This window comes from Meleagris gallopavo, chromosome 17 (assembly GCF_905368555.1).
Source record: "Meleagris gallopavo chromosome 17, MGAL_WU_HG_1.1, whole genome shotgun sequence".
Taxonomy (NCBI): domain Eukaryota; kingdom Metazoa; phylum Chordata; class Aves; order Galliformes; family Phasianidae; genus Meleagris; species Meleagris gallopavo.
This window is the reverse complement of record NC_139420.1, coordinates 322,447-344,573: the sequence shown is the minus strand read 5'-3', so window position 1 is coordinate 344,573 and position 22,127 is coordinate 322,447. Positions and strand designations below refer to the sequence as shown.

At 43.1% G+C, this 22,127-nt stretch overlaps 1 protein-coding gene and 1 long non-coding RNA gene across 4 annotated transcripts in view; one reads left to right on the top strand and one right to left on the bottom strand.

Annotated features, from left to right (window-relative positions):
- Positions 1-449: 449 nt before the first annotated feature.
- HIC2 (HIC ZBTB transcriptional repressor 2) overlaps positions 450-22,127 on the top strand; it is a 76,853-nt gene continuing 55,175 nt past the window's right edge. For 2 of the 3 annotated variants that reach the window (XM_010719954.4, XM_010719955.4), the window contains exon 1: positions 453-754. The gene's annotated coding sequence lies outside the window, so the exon portion shown is untranslated. Of the gene's footprint in view, positions 755-22,127 lie in introns of all 3 variants that reach the window. The other variant, XM_019620950.3, reaches the window with a different exon arrangement.
- Positions 17,029-22,127, bottom strand: part of LOC116217261 (uncharacterized) — an 80,147-nt gene continuing 75,048 nt past the window's right edge. The window contains exon 5 of the long non-coding RNA XR_014887027.1: positions 17,029-19,459. This is a non-coding gene — a long non-coding RNA (uncharacterized LOC116217261). The remainder of the gene's footprint in view (positions 19,460-22,127) is intronic.

Sequence of the window (22,127 nt, the reverse complement as noted above, 5' to 3'; positions counted from 1 at the left end):
TCCACAAATGTAAAGGCCATGTCTTCACCTGTGCCATGGATGGCACAAAGCGCAGTCAGTCCTTAACAAACAGACAAGAGTGATAAAAAGCCAATATGCAAATTGCATTATACACCAACGTGTTTTCTTAATTTGTGTATGAGGCTCATTTAAGATTCCAATATATGTACAAGTTATAATCTATACGATGCCCCTTAACATGCACTCGAGACCTCATCAGTGATGGGGGAGATAATCTTCACAAATGCCTTTTTCATCACTCAAAAGCTCGGCGGGGCTGCTGGGTGCCGGTGGTCGTGCTTGGGCTGTGTGGGCACAGGGAAGGGGCAGCTCGGGGTGGGGGAGCCCGTGTCAGTCGGTGGGAATAGCCTGCTCCCACAGCGGCAACATTTATCGCAAAAGCAGGAAATTGCTTATTATTAAATAGCTGGCAAGGGAGTGGGAGCCGATGCTGTTCCACACTGGCACAGCACTTACTTTGCTGCTTTCCCTGCCTCTCCTCATTCCGTTCTTTCTTTTTCTTCTTCCCCCTCTTTCTCTCTCTCCCCTCTCTCTCTCTCCTCTTCTTTTTTTCATTTTGGCTTCTATTCAAATGTGGGTCAGGGGTGAGCGGCTCCCAACGTCACAAGCTTGCAAGATGGCGCTGGGAGGAAGGCTGTGAGATGAGGAACAGGCTGGTATAAACCGAGAGGACAGGAGAGGGAGAGGAGAGGGGCAGGGGAAGCAGAGCCGCTGCTCCAGATGCACTAAGAAGGTAACGCGGGGCGGGGGGGGCGATGGGCCGCGCGTCCCGCTCGGGCGCTGCGGGGCTCGCTGCAGCCCAGCCCTTCTGCCCGCTCTTTATTTGCAGCCCTGTTTATTTGCCCATCTTCACGGGGCCGCTCGGGAGAGCCGCCGTGGTGGCCCCTCTCTTCCTGCCCTTCGGTAGCCGAGCCCAGCACCGGCGGCAGGTCCCGGGGAAAACAAAATGGGATATATGTATTTTTGCTCTCCCCTCGCCCTCTTTCCGTGCCCCGGGGCCCCTTCCCCTCGCGCTGCCCCGTTGCTTTGGGGCCGGGGCGTGCGTGCGGCGCCTCTGCCACCGTGCGGGTCTGGGGATCGCAAATGCGGGCTATTCGGCTGCAGCAGCTAGAAACTTTCCCTCTCCTGTCGTGATATTTCTCTGTGTGTGCGTGTGTGTGTGCGCGCACACGGGTGTGCGCTGCCCCTTCCTCGCGGTGCCGGGCTCGGGGCGGGGGCCGCAGCTGCTGCCCGCTGGGGCCGGCCGGCGTGGGAGCGAGCGGCAGCCCCGGAGCAGCCGTCTCTCCATCTCCATTCACCGTCTGCAAGTGAGCCGTAATTTTTCTATTTTTTTTCTTCCGAAGGGTCGGAGCAGAGCCTCGGGGTGTCGGGGGGGCGTGTTTGTGCCGGGGATCCGGCCGTATTGTGGAGGAGAGGGCAGGGAAGTGGCTCCCGGGACTCGCATCGCCTCCTTCCCCCTCCTCCGTCCCTCCGCGGGGCTGAGAGGCGCCGAGCCAGGCCGGCAGCCCCCGGGCACACTGCCAGCCCCTGCCCCACCGGGCACCCCAACGGGGACCGCGGTGAACTTTTGCCCCGGCTCCCTCTTGCCCTCCTCGGCCCTTCGGGATGACGGAGCAGCCAGCTCCTTTCGCCCTGCCTGCGGCCGCGGCTCTCCGGCTTTTGTTAGAGCTCCGTCTGGGCTCAGCGCTCGGAGGCGGCAGCGCGCATCCTCCCGCGGCAAGGGGCTGGCAGGACCCTGCCCCCGGCTTTGTGCCCCCGGAGGAAATGCATGGCCTCGACCCCGCCATGCCGGAGCAGCGCCGTCCGCCCCGCTCAAGAAACAAACAAAAAAATATAGATATGTATATGCGCATGTATAAATGTAAAATAATGAGTGCTCTATGCGCAAGCTGGTAATATCGCTGCGAAGCGCGCACCGCTGTAGTGCAAAAGCCGGGCGGGCTGCCCGGTCCCGTGTGCAAGAGCGGTGCGTACCCGGCCGCGCTCCGCATCTCCCGGCGGTGCCAGCTCGGCTTTTTGTCTGTCTGCCTGCACGTAAAAGGAAAGCAAAGTCGGAGGGTGTGGGGGGCGACCCGGGGAGCGCCGCGGTGCCCGCAGCCCCCTGCCTGCTCCCGGCCCCTTTTGTATAGGGCGGGAGAAGTGAATTATTGACTTCTGCTTGGCCGCGGCCCAGGTGGAAGCGGGCACGGCGGTGGGCGGGCGGCTCTCGGCACGTCCCCCCCGCTGCCCGTTATCGCGGCCGCCAGCTGCGCTGCGCCCGGCCCCGCCGCCGCTCCGTGCCCGCTGCCCTGCGGAACCCGCCGCAAACTCGGTGCCATGTGCCGGGAGGAGCGCGACTTCGGGGTCGATAGCCGCGAGCTGGGCGAGGGTGTGCCTCTCCATAAAATGAATGAATGATGTATGGCAGCGAGCGTCGAAGCAGGCAGCTACCGAAATCTCCCTAGATGTTGCGTAGTTAGAATAAACCTGGGAGCAGTAAGATCATCGAAAGTGCATTCTGGTAATAAACCGTCCTTTGACCAACGCTGGTTTAAATTTATTGTGGAATGCTGTTTATATTTGAATGGCTTCCATGTTTTTCCACAAATTAAAGGGGAAAACAATACGCAATAGTAACTTTCATTGGAAAATGTCAGAACTATGAGCAGATGTTCGCTGTGCTTGATAAATACAGTGTATAAACATCAGTATTTCAAGATGACTTATTACTATTTTTTTTATGACTCAGAACCATTGTATGTGCTACAGCAGCTCTGAAGAGAAAGCTGTAAATTGCTCCTTAGGATTTAACAGGAAATATACACGGAGAAAATGACACATAAAAAGAAAATTGACTTATTTCCACAACTGCAAGTGGCTTCCTTTTTGCACCTATTCAATAGCAATCTAATCCTAAAAGCAGTGGGAGCAATTATTTGCAGTGGTGCCTGACATTGTAAGTCTAATTATTTAAATCAGTTTAACTTTTGATGGTTGACCCATCAGGTCAATTCTGTGTGCCCTTTGTTATATTTATTTAGGGGGAGAAGAAAAAAAAAAAAAGGAGGGGAGGGGATGGTTCTTCAAACTTGCCACCTGCTACTGACATATCATTTTAGCTCCGGAGGAGATCAGCATTAGGAATAAGCAGCCTCTTGCATTTGTTACTTTCCACTCTAACACGGGTAAGGGAGCCATACATCAATGGTTTGTTCTTTCGCATTGAAAATGCATCACTTAATCATGGCAGACTCACGTGGCTGGAGGGGTGCAAGCAGGAGGAATGGGAGAATCTGACGCTCCAGGTTTTTCTTACATGATGCTTCCTAATTATGTGAAATGCAGATGAGATGCACATACATAAAAGGGGTGATTTTTCAATGTTTGGGGGGAAGGCTTCTTCCAAGGACCTGTGTGAGCTCTAAATCTTTAGTGCATAAAGACGTAGCTGATTGCATATGGTTGTGTCGGTGCCAAATTGTTTGGCAGAAGACAATGTATGACAAGGGGTGGGGGAAAGAGAAAGAGAAGGTTGGAGGCCTTATTCTAGGAGCGTACATCTTCCAGTTTTTCTGGTTAACTGTTTAGAACAACTAGAACAGAACCCAATGCTAGTTGGTTTGGTTGTGTCATTGAAACTCTCTAAAACAGCCACTATAACCCAAAATCTATGGTCACAGTATAAAACTTGAGGTGAACAGTAGTTCTTGCAACTGGGCTTCATGATTTCCAGCATCTTTACAGCCCACAGTAATTAAGAACTGTCAAACATAAACTATGCCCTGCATTCCTTGTATAGCACATGGTTATTTTTGAGCTCCTGTTACCTTCGGTGATAAATGTAGTGAAACAAGATAATATTTGAAAACTGAAGCACATCTACCTTCATATCAGAAGTGTTATGTGTGCTGAGCGCAGTGTTCAACCTTCTAATTCAGGCTGAGGAATGTATCATAGCTTGAAAGACAGAAGGTATTGGTATGGCGAGGTTGTCATGTTTCATCTACAGAAAGCCAGTCTTCTGGTCCTCTGCACAATTCAGACGGATGAAGTGTTTGAACAAAGCTGCAGTTCCTGACAGTATCAGTGGAAGAATTTTACCACAAAGTGGCATTTCTTATAGCAGCAAATGTGCTCTTAGAATGGAAGAGAACAGAACACATCTGTGACATAGGCACTACATCTGCTGTACAGTGACAGGCAAAGCTCAGTGGGAAGGAGGACTCTTTCAGCATCAGCGGGCATACCCACCCTGCTGGACTGGGAGAAAAATTAACAGGGCTCAGCTGTGGAATTGCAGCAACGGAGTCCCGACCCAACCATAACCAAGCGGATATCTTTTAAAAATAAAGATGACTTCTATTTTGCTTTGGTGTGGATTGAACATCAGTGATTAAACCACTACAGCAGATTAAATAGGTCTTTATCTTGCTGTAGTCTCAGGAGCAAGGACAATGTATTGCAATAGCTATTTCAGACTGCTGTGCTGTAGCTCTAAGGCAAAGCAGCTGTATTGGCTTGTCTAGTGGTTTTTTTTTGTTTGTTTTTTGTTTTTGTTTTTTAATCAGCTATGGCAGTATGCTTACTCCTCTCAAAAGCAGCAGAAACAATGTTTAAAAAAAAAAAAAAAAAAAAAAAAGATCCTGAGAGTTGAATTTTCTTGTTAGCATCTCCAGCTTCCGAGAGAATGCCAATTTGAAGCTGGGTTTCTTTCCTTGAAGTGCACAAGTATTACCAGCTAGCTGTCCAAACTTGTAAGTTACTCATGTGTCTTGTTAGTAATTCCTGGAAAGAAAATTCACCCTCCAGTGCTGGCTCCCATGAAACAAGGAAGAAACAAAATGGTGAGGTCAATCCTGCATTTTAAGCTAATATAAAAGGGATTGTTACAGTATCTGTAAGAGGGAGACTACAACATTGCAATAGCTGTACCTCTGTTGACAGGTGGGAGAAGTTTTGTTCTGCATCTGTGTTTGGATGACGGCCCAGTGCTGGCCACACACTGCAATCCAGGATTAATCCTCACATAGTGTTTTCTTTCTATATATCAAATTTCTCATTTTGTTAATAAGCACAGCCTAGCATGCACTTCAAGTCAGCTGTTCTGGAGTGGAAGCAACAGCGTTTTTGCATTATTGAAATGACAGCTCTCATGCTTTCCTAGTGCCTGTATTGTCTGATCAGGGCAAGGCAGAGAGTGATCCTTCTAATCACAAATCCTGAACATGGATTCTAATTACTGATTTTATTTAATGGAAAGAGGTGGGGAATCTAGTCTATCCAGGATCACATATGAACTGTATCACGTTTTCTTACATGCATGGGGTATGAAAGGGTGAAAGAATGATCTTATAAACTGGAAACTTCAATAGGATATTTGGAAATGGGCATGCTGTGGGGAATGGTTTTCAGCAATGGATGTCCTTCAGCATGGGCTTTCCTTCTAATGTAGAAAGGACAAAACTGCTCAGTTCTGCTCCAGAAAACACACTTTAACATGCACAGACACCTAAGCAGGGATACAAAAGGCCCCAATCTTCAGCAGACAGTATGGAGAGTTCATAGAAGTGCAAGGAGATTCCTGCTCAAAACAGTCACCAGGGGCTGCTTTCCTGATAAAAATGGCCTTGAGAATGGGATATACTTGCTTATTTTGTAAAACATCCTGAGAGATCTATGCTGGAACTAAGAACAGTAACTTCGTGTTCTTGCAGTTTTAGTTACTGAATGAATAAAGATGCCAGTGGTGTCCTCATTCAGGTTTTGGATGGGAGGCAGAAAACATTTTGCTTCATTGTGCTGGTCGGAGGCTTTAGCTGTCCTTCAGTCTCTTGGGTAAAGGCAGAGGGGTAGCTTTCAATAATATATCAGTTTGCCCTATACTCTCCCTTCCCTCGCTGAACCAAACAATATGCAAGATAAAATTATCTTCAAATCGGTCTTTTGTCATGGGTTTGAAATGAGAGCCATGACAATGACTGGAAAAGAAGCCTCATAGGGCAAGCAGTGTCAATATGTTCTTGATATTGGGCTAGTCCCATTTATTCAAGAACTGGCTTAAGATGACAAGGGTGTACAACAGATTTCCTCCCCCTAAATGTGAACTCACTTCCTGTTGTGTAAGAAAGTGTTCAGTGTGTGGATTCAGTTTTCCAGGAGACCCATAAGAGACACTGTAATATAGGACTCCAATTATTACAATTCCATAGCTGTCAAGATGCCACCAGCCAGTCTGACAGTTGGGAAGTCTTCTCTGTCCAACAAAGAACAGAACACAATTGACAATTTGAGTTGCCAGTTTAAGCTAGGAATTGAAATTAGCCCACAAGAAATCTTGTTTTAAAGCCTGCTTGCTTGCCTGTGTGGTAGGATCTTTCTGGTTTGTATCTATTAAAACATGTTGATATATAGCTTAAAATAAAATTAGTAAATTTGGCATTTTTCCTGTTAGACAGGACAAGGTAACGACTTGAGATGCAAACTAAAAGCAAAATTATTTTACTGTGCTGTTTCTGATAAATGTATCAAGCAACTTCTCATATAGCACTGATTTCAATTGATGCTAAAACTGAGTATTTTGATGTGCTAAATAAAAACAATATATGGAAAATGCTTTTTTAATCAAAATACTTTTTGATGACCTCCTAGGATTCCTCCTTATCTCACTTAATCTGTGGTTCTTAATCAGCTATTTTAAATGCAAAACAAATGACATTTTCTTTGAACAAAAGGAAATTTATTATTTTCTAGCTATGCTTTTTTTATGAACTTAGTACTAGCAGTTATTAGTTTCTAACAATTAGTTTCAGTTTGGAATGAAGTTGGCTTTCCTACCCTTTCCCAAATCTCACTTGCTTCCTCCACTCTGGAAGAACAAGTTATTGAACTACAGCTGAACAAAACCATCCTCTCTGTCCCTCAGCAAGAAGGTTCTGATGCAAAAGCTTAAGTGACCAGAATTTGATGAAAAAAAAAAAAAATAGAGTAGTGGCTTTCTCTGCTTAGGTTTGGACTTCAGTAGGAAACACAGTGTGTGTGTGTGTGTGCAGAAAGCTGGCATTGTTTTAAACATGAGCTGTTTAGGAGAAGGTTTGAAATTATACCAGACTTGAACTTATGCTGTTTTTACTTAATGTTTTTTTCTCTAGCCCTGGAAGGGGGAATTGCTTTGTTGTTCTTAGTTTCTGTTCATCCTTATAATGTATTCAGAATGGTTCTTGTGTGGAGCTTTTTGCATCAAACTTCTCAAGTCCTTTAAAAAGGCTCTGAGTCCATTTTCTTGGAAGTTCAGATGCTCTTTGATAATGTGACATTAATGACATGATCATGCTCAGTCTTCAAAGAAAAACATGGATGTCCTAGGTAGGAAAAGTATCTACCAAAGTTGTATCTGGCAGAGAATCCACTAAAAAATGTTAAAGAAGTGTGCCAGGACTGAAGTACCAAAATGCTAAATAAAAGGAATTTTGGCATGAGAATGATAGCTGTCTTGTAGTTCTACAGATGGCAGCAAACTGGTATTTGGCTGAGAGTCTTTAAAAGTGAAGTAGCTTAAGACTTGGGAAATGTTTTACCCTGAAAATTTGTTTTAAGTACTTACTGTTATGAACTGAACATGTATGCATGAATTGTACACAACAGTGGATGAACGTGTGCATGCATTTAATTCTTCTGAGTGAGCTGTGGACTAAGGAACTTGGGGTTCGGTTTGTATCACTTATTTAAATTTTCCATGCTATGGTCATAAAGGAAGTTAAACAACTTAAGTCTTCTTCATGTTTAAAGAATGGAGGATACAATGTCCTTGGTTTGTTGTGTGTATTTATCTTATAAATGCACATCATATTTAAATGTTTGTACGATTGGACCCTGACCTTACTAGGGACTGTAAATGCTGTCATCTTACACTTAATTCTAATTGAGCTTCAAAATAGTAAAGTTGCCAAAGGGGTAATACTATAGTGTTATGCGGTAACCATGGAGGACAAAGAATAAAGAAGATAGCTCTCCAGTCCTTCCAATAAGCTACATTTCTCTTTCTCACTGTACTTTTTCCAGCAATGCTTTCAAAATTGTCACAAAAATGAAAACATGCCAGCTATAACATTCCCCTGCAATTAACACTGGTATTTTTTCAAAGGTCTGTTCTGCACCACCAGTCTCTTCCTGGAAGTAAATAAATCCCTCTACATAATCACTTTCAGGATGCGCTGAGCAGCAGCTTTTATTATTTTTTTTTCTTTCCTCCTTGAGTTGCATGGTGCAGTGCCAGTGTACAGCATGATGCCACAGTGCTGGAAATTCTTGGAAAAGCACTTCCGTTTGCTAGAGGTAAAAATTATATTGGCAGCAAAACTGACTCTGCTGTTTACAAGCTGGCAGTATTCATAAGTGAACTCAGAGTAGCTTAATGTATGCAGTTCTGCATACCCTTCCAAGATGCAGAGGTGTTGGCCTGTTATTATGGGTGGTGTCTCTAGAGAGGGAATGTCTCCAGTATTTCCCCAAGTGTGGGCTTCGTTTTAGGAGCTGCAGGCAGCTGTCTTGTCCCAGTTTTGCTAGACCTTCCAGTTTCTGGTTGTTAATTTTAAGTGATGGCTGTAATTGAGAGAACTATTCACCATTATCTTAATTCTGATGATCTGTATTACAAGGACTAAAACAAGGGCTTCAGTATGTTTGCCACTGGTTTGCTGTTTGGTTCTGGAAAAATAGTCTCATCCCTTTGTACCTTTCCATTGTTATGTGTAAAGGCACGACAGTTTGAAGACGGGCTGAATTTCCATCAGCGTTTAACAAACAGTGAATAACTGTAGTAGTCACTATGGTCTAATATTTTACCCTGCTAATGGTGCAGGAGGATTTCATACTGAATGCTGCACTAATCATTCAGTGACTTGTAAGTGGAACAAAAAGCACAGAAAAACAGTATGCTGTTAAACCATGCTGTTATTTAAAAGCTCTATGGTGTATAACTAACAACAGAAGACAGTCACGGGAGGCAAATATATTTTAAGGATCCTGCCAGAACAGGGATCATTGGAATAAGGAATTAAAATACTTGCCTAATCAGCAAAAAGATCCTTTCCACTCTAGTATCTCACAGTGCTTACCTAATTAGTAAACTGTGCTCTACAGTTCAGTCTCTGGTATCTTCACGTAACAATGACATGTCCAGCTTTTTTGATACCTTTTTTATGACTTTCTCAAAGCTGCATTGAGCTGCATCTTTCCTAGCAGAACAATACCCATGGCCAAACAAGTAGACACACTCTCAGTAAACACAAATGACTGATAAAGCATCCCAGTTTCTCTTGCTTCTAATGAACAAACAAAATATCTTGCTCCATTCCAAATTTTGGGAAGTTCACTTGAAATGGAACATGGGCTATGTGACACCAGCTGTACCATCTCAAGAGACTTATCAGTAGTTTTATACCTAATATCCAGAGCATCTAATACCATACACCAGAGGCTTGGGATGTTCCCCAGCCCTGAACTGATTGGACAAGAAAAAGGAAAAAGAGTCCAGGTGAGTCCAAGCACGTTTCCATGTGTGTCTACTCTGACATTATTCAGAATATTTGCCTATTTGTGCTCGCTTCCTCTGTGGTTACACATGGACCTGTGCTACCTCTATGTAGCTTGGGTTGCATCCTCATCAAAAAGCAAAAAACAAAAACAAACAAGCAAACCAAAGCTGTGTGTTTAAAAAAAACAAAACAAAAACCATACACACACAAAAAAAACCCACCCAACACTTACCCTGAGCCTTACTGGGGCCAAACCAACATGGCCCTTTCCAAGATGGTCAGGGAGCTGCTTCGTCACAATAGCTGTGACCATCAAAAGTGGTGCATGGGAGGCTATCTGCCAGCATTAGGTCTGCAGACTGACTGGCTGGGGTCACGTTTTTCTGACTGAGAAGGTAGCAGCTGTCCTTTGTGACATGCAGGATGCAGGGCTTCAGGGGAAGTTACAGATTTTTTTTCCATATGAACCACTCCATGCTGTGCTATGCTGCTGTCCTACCCCTCTGCCTTGTCTCCATTAGGGTGCCCAGCAGGAACATTCCCAGAGGCCCAGGGATGGCAATCTGGCCCTGCTCACCTCACACTACTGGAGATGGGTCGGCCATGTTTGTTGCTTTTATTTTGGTTTTGGTTCCCAGTTTTCTTTTAAATTTTTCAAGGAAGAAAAGATGTAAGCATCTGAAAGGAAGTCACTGTAGTGCCGAGGTGTAGGATTTCCATAATTGAGTTATAATTTTTCAACAAAATACTTGAAATTAAAGAAGTGGAGAAGTAATATGAATATGGTGGTTTTCAAATAAAATAATACGCAGTGCAAAGTGGTTGTTGGTCAGATCAGATCCTAAGGGAAAACTTCCTCTAATAGATGTAATTGTAAAGGTAATGCTACACTTGGCACCAAAAATTAGATTTAATGAAGATAAAGCACATTGCAGCTGACAATACACTTCCAGACCACGTCCCCAGCTAAGAAGCTCGCAATACAAGGCACAAATAGGTGCCGTACAGATAACTGACTGGGTGGGTGGGAGTCAGATTCTGCAAATGCTTACTTAGGCACTTTGCTTGAACCCAACGTGACTGCTGCAGTAAGAGCTTGCACAACTCAGCCTGAGGCACAGGGCTAGAGCCTTATAGCTGCTGGGTAAAGTAGAACTGCTTGGGGGGGTTATTTATTTTTCAAGCGCCTGGTGAGGATGGTGATAGGTAAAAGCCTGCTTCCAACCCTGACTTGTATGCCTGCTTATTTGTTGATATTCTTAATCGCCCATAATCTAGAATTGCAGAACTCCTGTAGGTATGCTAGTGATGCCTTTGCAAAGTTTCTCCAGGGAAAAAAAAAAGAAAAAAAATCAAACGAAAAACCAAAACCTAACTCAGTTAAAAAAGCACATGCTTCTTTGAAAATGGGTGACTATCATGTTCAGTTCTGTCAGCCTGATGGGCTGAGAACATTTTGGAAAAGGTCAGAGGGCCACACTGAGTACTACGGATCCACCTCCCGAAGTTGATTTGTTGCCTGAACAATTTGAAGGGAGTGGAGCACCTGCAAATCTCCTTCTGGGGATTCCTTTAAAATGTGGGGAAGCCTCCAACAGGTGTGTGGAGCTGGCACGGCTTGGGTCTAAATGGGGAGAGGTGTGGCTGGGATAGGCCTGAACCTGCCTGGGCTGCTTCAGGGAAGAAGGAGGCTGCATGAGGAGCTGCTCTCCGCTCCTTCCCTTCCCTTCCCACCTGTAATGAGGGGATGTCTGCTTCTGCAAGGTTGTGTTCCGGAAGCTGTTTCCACTGTTCTGCAGCCTTAGGAAAACAGGCAGCAGGACAGCATGTGACGTTGGGCAAGGGGGCTGTGGCTGTTCATTCCGTGTTCCCCACACCACCTCCCAGGCAGCAGGCGAGCTGCAAGGGCAGATACTGACTAATTATATCTGGAAAGAAGTGGGAGGTGAGAGAGCTGATTCAGATCCGTGGGTTAAAAACCTTGACTGAGTGAATGCCTGATTAATGTATTTTCTTCTCAGATTCACTTGCTGTGAGGTCAGAGTTCTCAAAGAGAAAATGAGCAAGACCTTATGAGTCTAGTGGGATGTGTGTCACGAGCTCATGGCCTCGGTGCTCCCCGTGTGAAAGTCCCAGACAGACTCTGGTACTCCCGTGCCAGAGAAAGCTGGTGGCTGGGATGCTGGCTTGCATAGGGGTTTGAATCTTCCCTTTTGTACCGAAGCAGTTTGTTAGCTAGCATTAAGAAGTTATTCTTTAGATCTTCTTTGTAAAGCCTATTCTGGCTTATTTAAAAAGCTTAATGTTTAAGGAATAAACCAAGCTTTTCTTTTGGTTTCTCTGGAGGTAGAGTAAATGCTTCATATGAGTAGGGAAGGACGATTATTCATAGGAAGTTGATCTCTACAGTAAATGACTGAACAAAAAAATCCAAGTGGGAGAGTACATCAGACCTACTGAGGGCAACAAGCTTTTACATTCTCTTCATCCCCCCAGTCTTACAGAGGAATCATCCTTCAGCTTCTTGTTAGAGGATTTGGTAGAAAAAAAAAATTACCTCCTTCCCAGTCGAGATTTTAGAATGCATTTTCTCTTTAAGAACAAGTCAGCACAGCAATCCTGTTTCATGTAAACTGCTATGAAATATGGTGTTAACTTTTTAGCCCCATAGAGGCAGGAAAAAGGGTTTAAGATGTTTTTTTTTTTTCTTTTTCCTTGAGTATAGAAGAATTGAGGAGCAGGATTTTGATAATAAAATTCCTTACAATCCTTCCTCTATTTCCCTAGACTAATCTTATTTCCACCCATATTGTTTATCTATTTTGCAATTCGTGTATGGCTAACCATGATGGTCTTTAAATGCAAGCTGATGCTTTAGATCCCAGTCCTGGCTTCAACTCTTAGTCCATAGAGCCTGCTTACTTCAATTTATGCTTTGGTTTTATAACTTGCTGGATTCTTTACTTCCTTGAGAATTCTCAGTTGTGCACATACTTGCTTTATTCCACCATTTCTACATATTTGCCTATCACTGTAATCAGTTAATTCTCTGGTGCATGCCCATTCCTACCGGTTTTCTCTATCTCTTTCCATACAGACTTTGCACCAGGTTCTGGGCTGTTATATTTATGAAGGACATCTCCTTGCTTGAAGCTACTCCAGAAATTCATAGTCACCAAAATAGACTCAAGCTACATCCATGCGAGTGCTGATGTAGCATCTGTTCATGTACAAAGACTCCCTTTAGAATGTGATCTGTGTCCAAAAACTCTGCAAACATCTGTCTATTACAACACTTGCAGGAAACTTGGGACAATTATTTTTTCCTAAACTGTACCAAACTGAGATCTCAGTAAATAAGAAAGCATCACTGTAGACGCTTTTAGAGAGATAGAAAGTGAAGAACATCTACTGTGAACTCTGTGGAAAAGGACGTGGGTGACCAGGTGGACAACAGGTTAACCATGAGCTAGCAGTGTGCCAAGAAGGCCAGTGGTATCCTGGGGCACGTCAAGAAGAGCATGGCCAGCAGGTCAAGGGAGGTGATCCTCTCCCTCTGCTGTGCCCTGGTGAGGCCACAGCCAGAATACTGTGTCCAGTTCTGGGCTCCTCAGTTCAAGAAAGACGGGGAACTTTCGGAGTCCAGCAGAGGGTCACAGAGATGACTGGGGGCCTGGAGTATCTCCCATATGAGGAAAGGCTGAGACCTGGGACTGTTCAGCCTGGAGAAGAAAAGACCAAGGGAGGGTCTGATCAATACTTATAAATATCTAAAGGGAAGGGGTCAGGAGGATGGGGTCATGCTCTTTTCAGTGGTTCCCAGCGACAGGACAAGGAGCAATGGGCACAAACTCGAATGCAGGAAGTTCCATCTGAACATAAGAAAAATCTTCTTAACTGTGAGGGTTACAGGACACTGGAACAAGCTGCCCAGAGAGGTGGTGGAGTATCCTTCTCTGGACATATTCAGAACCCACCCAGATGCCTTCCTATGTAACCTACTGTCGAGAACTTGTTTTAGCAGGGAGGTTGGACTACATGATCCAACCCCTACAATTCTGTGATTCTGTGACATGCAGGAAAATCTTCTGGCAATTCTGTTGAATGTGTTCTTCTGTTTCCTTCAGTGTACTTTTCAATGTTTGATTCTGGAGCAGAAGAGTCATATGATAAAGTTCTAAGGAAAATTTTAGAAGTGATGAACTTGGATGTGTTGCTGCTTTGTCTTGCTAGATACCAGTGGTTAGACTGAAGCTTCTGCTTGTACAACTCCTGCTTGTTCTCAGCATCGAACCTCCAGCCTATGTCAAAGTCTTTTTCTCCAGGACTACATGCCCTTATGTCTGAGGGGAACTTGTGACTAATGGAGGGTTTGATACCAAATACTCTAAATCCTACTGAAATGAGTAGGTTAAGAGTGCTCATTGCTAAGATCAGGCTCAACAGCCAAGATGCAATGTGCAGATGAGATTAGTCTCTGCTGCAGTTGGGTCACAAAGATGGAGAAAAGTCATGCAGTCTCATTTCCTGCCACGGATAGCACCAACTCTTCTCACTACATTATTACTTATTGTATGCCCACATGTGCACTCTTTCTCTAATATAAATATTGGAGAATAATACCAGACACAAATGTCGCTGTGTGGAATAACTGAATTCATTTATGCTTGGTGTTCAGCTACAACAGGAAAAAATAGGTTCTAGTACTTAGTGCTGAGTAGCAGATGCCAACTCATCAAGCTTTTCTGTTGCTAAAATGCTATGCCTGAATTTCTTAAATAGTGTGTGTCTATAACAGGCCCAGAGACATGACAGCACACGTGGAACACTTGAAGGGAAGACAGAGGACATGCATTTTTCTGCAAGTTTTAACAAAGCCAGAATATTCTGTGCCTTCATGCCTTCTCTGCCACATGGCCTCAGGGGGTTTGTTTCTAAAGTCATCTGGGAGCTGCCAGTGCAAAATGAAAGCCCCAAGGGTTTCTCCAGTCATTGCAGGGGCACACACTGCCTATAAATTTGAAAATGGAACCAAACTACACTTTGAAAGTGAGAGGACAGTGGCATGGCACACTCACTGGGGAGTCACTGAACAGTCAAGACTGATACTTAAAAGAAGTAATTTGTTTAGCCAGTATGCCACTTACTGTGTGCTGGTGGTTGTTGGGCCTTACATCCCAAATGGGGCAGTCCCTCTGCCACCTCTTCTATGTCTATACATAAGACAGCTTCCCTTCGGGAGGGGACAGAGTGCAGTAGAGAAGCATGGGCAATGAGGGGCTCTTGCTCCAGCCCTGTCTGAATCCCCAGCAGACAGGGCTGCTGCAGGGCCGCTGTCACGGGCAGTTGCACCTGATGTGTGGGAGGTACCTGGCACTTCATAGATGTAGCTACCCATTGATTTTTGTGGAATTGATTTATGGAGCTGTTTAATGGAATTGATTATTTTTACAACTTTTTTTCCCTTCTTAAAGACTAACTGTTTCTCTTCGGTGATGGCTACAAGTTTGTGTTTATGTACTCATATACTCATGCATCCACAGTCCCGACTGTGTTCCTTCTATACACCCTGCAAAAGAAAGTTTCAATCTCAAATGCCATCCTAAATTTTAATAACCATACTTGATGTATGGCCTGGAATAAATTATGTGTGCTAGAACTTGCAATGTGAAATCCTAGCGGTGGGTATAACCACAAAGCAGTGTTCTATTAAGCCAGTGACTGTCAAGAATTCTATTGCGGTTGTGTCTGGGTTACGAGTGGCTCCCTTTGGTTTAATGTAGGTGGATATTTTTATTCTGCCTGGCTTGTGAACAAGGGGATGAAAATTCAGAATTTACCTATGAGAAGTGCTGAGTTTTCCTTACAAGCCTATAGGTAGGAACCACATTTTTATCCTAAACCCAGTATTTTTACTGTACTTAATTTATTTCACTGATTGTTGCTCCTAAGTGGCTTGCATTAAGAAAACATGATATTATGTGCCTAGAGGAACACTCTGAGATCTAACTAAAGATCATCATTCTTTGTTAATGTTCTGCTCCTTGCAGGTCAGTTCTGTCAATAAGCTTAGCTTTCCACAAATTTCTGTTATGCTTTCGGGATTAATTTTTTCTTCCTTTCTTTCTCTCTTCTTTCAAGAGGCACAAAATAATTTATGCTGTGTCCTAGCTCTGTGTGAGAATCCTAAGCAGATATTGCGCCACCCAAACTTGCAGATCAGAGAGACTTAAAATTGTCCACTGCAGGGTTAGGATACTGCTAACAGCTGCCTGTCAGTATAGAGTGAAATACACAGTCTCTGAAATAGCCATCACTCAAGTCATACAAGGTATTAATAATGCAAATATATCTCCTTGAATGGCAATGTGAAACAAACAGTACATCAACATCACAGTTGTTCCGTGTGATCTCGGTGTGAAATTTAGCTAAGCAATCTGGCAGCTGTATGTAATATTAACTGGAACTTCCAAGTGACAGTCTGATGTAGCCCTAAGCACAGTACATTTTGGTAATCTAGTTTCACCAGATAAGTGACAGAGATAGTACCAGCCAACACCCTATTTGAATAGAAAAGCTCTCAGCTTCATGACTACATATCTAAATTTCCACCCTTGCCCAACTATCATCTGTAGCCATCTAGAAACTGTTGGGAATCCATCTCGGTCACATCTACTGTGCATTTAACTTATACTGGGAGTTTAACAGGATGGCCAAGAATAATATAGTTAGCATGCTGAATGTGCAACTGGTGTAGAAGTGGGTTGTACATGTGAACAAAGCTTAGGAGGAAAACTATAGCTGGTACGTGCGCGATGCAAAGCAGATAATAGCAGTTTCTCCAGTTGTCTTATATCTACAACTCAATCCCACATAGCATTAGTTTTGGAAAAGAACTCCAAATGTAAGCAAACTGTCCCAACCCAACTTTTAAACTGGTAAAAGGACTTGAATTTACCACGCAAGATAATATAAGCGCTTTTGCAAAACATGGTGTTTAAATGTGTCTTGCTTAGAGAGGCTTCCAATAGCAATAAACCTTAACCATGTGTCTCAGAAGACAGCTAAGACTTTATTCAACATTTTAGTGATCCTAAATGGCAGTCTTTGAGAGGGAAAACAGTATCATTGCGTTGGAAATTAAACCTGCACCAGTTGAATTATACTATAGTTTTTACAGATGTGTTTTATATACTGCAGCCACATGTAAACTAGACATTGTTTCCTTGAAATTATACTAGTGATTTGAAGTCTCTCTGACAGATGTCTATGTTTTTTTCTCTAAACATCACATGCCCTAAGCAATTAGGTGGAGTTAAAATCTATGAAGGCAACTGCTCTTATCTGTCTTGCTCTATGCCAAGTCTTTGCCTTCCAGTCTCTGCTGGAAAATAGTAGAAATTCCAGGCATTCTTTGGAAGGGAGAGGGTTAAGTTTAAAGAGAAGGGTATCTTGTCTTTCACCACCACTGGGGTAGAAAGATTTTAACTGTGCCTTCTCCCTAGAGGTGCTTCATTATGGATGTGATAATATGGCCTTGGCATGTCCTTGTGAGATTGCCTGGACATCAAAGATGTATTAAATATATTGCACAGGTCCTTCCTTCTCAGATGGACAGATTTTGGCATTATGATTCTCAGGGCATCAGAAGAACCATTTATGTAAGAATATGAGATTTTGTAGTTAGTGGTACACATAAAACTGGTCTATAACAAAAACTTTATACAAAAGCGCTGTTCAGTTTAGGGACTGCAAAGCTTTCACTAGGTGCTGTGCAATACCATCTCTTCCCTGAAAGAGGACAGGATAGGCAAAAAATGAGAAAGGAAGCAGAGCCGTGAAGAGTTGCATTAAAAAGCCAAGGTTGTGTGAGAGATGGAAAGGACTAGGAAGAGAACCTAAATTCCTTGTATTCCAGTTTACTTTGCTACCAGAACAGGCTACTGTTATCATAGCACTCTCTTTTCCATCCTTATTATTCCAACTAAATTAACTTTCCTTGCCTCAAGGACTGACACAATCCCTGTGTAGTCTTATGGTATATGTTAGGTACTCCAGGGAACTGGAACAACAAGCACACTAGCAAGTTACTGCACACTGACTAATCACTGCTTACTCTCAATATGCATGTCTTTAGCTCATGGCAGTGGAAGGTAACCAGATAAGACAGCTTTGTGCCCAGGACAATGACAGCCATGCAAACAGAAGCTGCCTCTGGTTTTATGCAGCTACCTGTCAGACTTGCTAATTCTGGGGATGCTTGCCTTCTGTTTTGGTTCCCTGGTGCTCCCCACAAAAAGGGTGAAACAAGACGGTGCTAATGTCATACGAGTCTGCCCTAATTCTGGGCTTTTGGGCTTGCACGTGCATCTTACCTCAGCTGCAGCCAGCCTTCTGATTAAGGTGTGATGTTGTAAGCTGTTCTGGACTGTTTATCTTACAAAAAGCAACATCATTCACTTGCACAGCATAGATCCACTTTTTGTGTGTCTCCCTTGAGACAAAGTTATATCGAGATTAAATGAATAACTTCTTACCAACCCATACTCAGCCCTGGGTCCATAGGATGGCTTTTCAGAAAGGTCTTGTGGTTGTCTACTCTAATCTTGTTAGTTTGAAATTCCTGCCAGACTCCTGTCTTACCAAGCATTTGAGGGATTGCATTTATTGTAGTGCCTGCACTAAGAAAGTGATGAGACAGAAACAAATATTCCTGCTCCAGATGGTGGTAAGCAGGAGCAAACAGTTACTTACTTTCTGTGTGTTGCCTTAGTAAATTTAAAGACCTCCTTGAATTAAATGATGCAATAGCAAATTTTTCACAAAAAATAAAATGCTTGTAATCAGATAATGGCTGCTCTGGTTCTAGCAGTAACATGGCATTGAATATCTCTTGATTTGGCTTCCACAGTTCAGGGGTGAGGGGAACTGGAATGGTGTTTACTGAGCCAATAAACTTCTCACTAAACATAATTCATAGGCTCTAGCTGGCTAATAACCAGGACCTCAATGCACTAACAGTTGCCCTTATATATTTTAAAACAAAGCTTTATTTGAAGTGAAAACTTCAAGAAAAATAAACTTTACTAGCCTCTAATATTATTCACCTCTGTAGGCCATGGGAGTTCTCATATCTAAGGAGTGTATTTTAAAATATTTCTTTTGCAGTCTAAATGTTAAAAGACTGCTTACTCCAGAGATTGCCTCAGCATCAATTTTGTTTGTTTGTTTGTTTTGAAACTTACAGGAATCCATGAGTTTCTTTTAAAACAGCACTGTCCAGGGATTTTTTTTCCTTCTATATTCATGCTTAAAAGGAATTTCTGCTGACCAATTGAGTGCTCTATTCAGTCAGCATTTCTTCAATTACAAGAACATGGTAAAGGGTTGGAACAAAGCTCTCTTAACATGCCAGTTTTGAAATGATTTCCATGACCTTTCTTATAGTTTTATATTTCCTCCTGAGAGGAGAGATCTTCATCTGAACAAATTTATTTAAACACTTGCTACGTTATGAAGCAGGATTTCCATTCCTCTCCTCATGAATGACGATCTGTGCTTTCGCAGGCTCATTCAAGGAGTTCTTCTTGATGCACTACAGAGCTTAAGATTTGGAATGGTTTCAGATCTTCATCCTTTCTCTGTTTAGAGAAGAGTACTTTGTTCCATGTTTATTTAGTTTCCAATGAATGTGATTTAAATTCTTAAAGAATCCTTGGTGTGGGTGAGTGGTATTTTTGCCCTCTGGTGCAAAGGTAACTTGTACTGCCAGCCATGCAGTTTATTTTTAAGGTCTGAGAATCAGTTAATTTAGATTTCTGCTAATGGTTTTACCTTGTCCTGGAGACCTTGCCAGTTTGTCCTTTGGCTTCTTCCTTGGACTGATGGAGAAGCAACTGCCTGCCTCCTGTCAGATACTTTGAAGTCTGTAGATGAAAGATACCATATGAATACAAAGTACTTGCCAATTAAAATCAGTAAGTTATTTTGCTTGTACTTTGATGAAAAAAAACTTTCATGGAGGCTTATAATGAACAGATTTGCATATGCACCAGTAGTTACTTCCCTCTTAATTAAGTCTTACGGAGTACTGTATTGACCACCTCTCAGAAACATAAAGAGAGTTTAAATAACACAAAATAAAAGATTATTAAAAGAAATTTCTTGTCATGTGATACCTTAAGATGATACTGAGTAATATTTTGAAAAGGAAAGAAAATAACAACTATGCAGCCAGTCATGAAAAGTTCCTGCTAAACAGTATCTCTTCTGTCTTTCAGGGATTATTTTCTGATGCAGAGCCAAACCCCATTCTATCAATACATAGAAAAGCTCTATTATTATACAGTGATTCGATAAGATTATAGAATTAGCATTTTGGTCCACTGATGCAGACCTCTACTGTCCAAAGCCAACATTAAGTTATTAAATCAATTCTCGTATTTGTTATTTTAGTAAGCTAAAATAGCATTATTTAGATAACACTTGTCTAAACTTAGGTAAGTCATTCATCTGTACCTTAACCACACTCTTCTGCTGCTTCTAAAAACCAGCATAAATTCAATAGGTAGGTGTAGGCTTTGGGCTTCCTGTTTTTTTTTTTTTGTTGTTGTTATTTAGTGTGGCAAGGTCTTCCCTGTTGGCTATTTGTGTCTTGTCTGTTTAGCTCTGCCTTCTGTGCAGCAGATTGGCAGTGAAGAAATGAGGGCTCCAGTTGATAAATGCAGCATCAGCAGCAACAGCTGCTGCTGCTTTCAAGAAGACTATCCATGAAGTAGGTTACAAGTGAGATAGTGCTTGGGCAGCTAATCTGCATAGACATCTATCAGCAATTCTTGCTAACACACAGTTTGAGAGACCTGGATTTGAAGGTTAAACTGACAGAAAGCCAAAATCGACAGAGAGAATTATTGTCTCTCTGTCAGAATGGTGGGTCTAAGTTTTCCCAGACTACAGTTGTCTTGAGGGACTTGGGAGCCTTCTGGCTCATACACATTCTAGGAAGAATGGACCTTGCAAAATGCCCATTTCAAGTATATATGCTATCTCAAGCCTCTAGTTATAGCCTGATACAAGCATTTATTATACTATTTTACTGGAAATGTGATGGCTTACTCAGAGGTTGCACAGAATAGGTTTCGTAGGTAAACTCTGATGGACTCTTTTTAGCACAAATTATACAGAACAGTGAGTGATCTAGCCTGATGTGGAGGCACAATAGTGTCTAGTGAGGTCCGTTTTTTAAAATGTTACATTCTATATTAACTTGGGCTGCAGACCAGTTTTGCTCTGGCCCCTTGTTTAGTAAAACATTTACGTATATGAGAACATCCTGCTTCTTGTATGCATGAAGACCAGGATGAGAGCTGAACCCTGCACACAGAACTCTCTGAAGACATAAAGGGCCATGCCCTGTTGCTGTGTGCTTCCAGTGTAGTGCTGTCGTGAGAGTGCAGGGCCAGTTGGAGAGGAAAAGCTATTTAATGGAGCTGTGTGTTTCTGGAACTTGCCATCTAACATTCCCTGCTTTCCTCAGTGTGTTCTCCCCCTTCCAGGGTGGAATGCAGTAATTGCCATACCAGAAAGAAGCCATGATCTGTCTATCTAGTCTGGCATCCTCTCTCCAAGAGAGGTAAGCACCAGATGCTTGAGGGAAAGGCACAACTTCTAAAACAAACAACCAAGGAATAATTTGCCCAAAAAGGAAGTTAGTGGTTGGCTTATGCCCTAAGGCAAAAGAGTTTTTAGCCTTTACATGAATGTTATACGTTAGCTGGGTAATTTCCTTCATGTACAACATATTTGCAGTTAATCCATTCTTGCTGACTCCTGACTCCCTGAATCTTGAACTGGGGATTGAGGAGCCCCACAGGTCAGCTGCACCACTGTACTCCAGTGGCTCTGTCTTGAACTTTCTGTGGGTCAGGGAAGATGAGGTGTGGTATTGCTCCTCAGTGCATCACTGACATTGTTGTCTACAGACCAGCAATCATTCCAGGCAGCTGTCATTCATCTCTTCTCTTCTCTTCTCTTCTCTTCTCTTCTCTTCTCTTCTCTTCTCTTCTCTTCTCTTCTCTTCTCTTCTCTTCTCTTCTCTTCTCTTCTCTTCTCTTCTCTTCTCTTCTCTTCTCTTCTCTTCTCCCCTCCCCTCCCCTCCCCTCCCCTCCCCTCCCCTCCCCTCCCCTCCCCTCCCCTCCCCGTTTTTCTCATCGTGCCCCATCCCTTTTCCTTCCCTTATCTCTTCCCTTCCCTTCCCAGTATAAATTGTGTTTTTCTGTGCACTTTTTCTGTAGAACTCAATGTTACATACCTCTATCCTCTTGGTTCTTTCCACTTCTGTCTGAACAGAAGTCTTTCTGCACTGTGCATGGTCCTGTGTTGTCTCATATCTTCCGTGCATGCAACGCCTAGTGAATGTAGTAAATGTGCTTGGTCTTTCAGTAGATTTTCCCAGAGGGGATGCTGAGAGACTATTTCAGGTGGTATTACCGAATTATAGGATTTATCCTGTTCAGTGAAGTGTGACTGTATTCTTCCCTACTCCTCCCTTGTAAGCACCAGAGCAGAAGAGCAGTTGATCAGTATCCCTTTTGC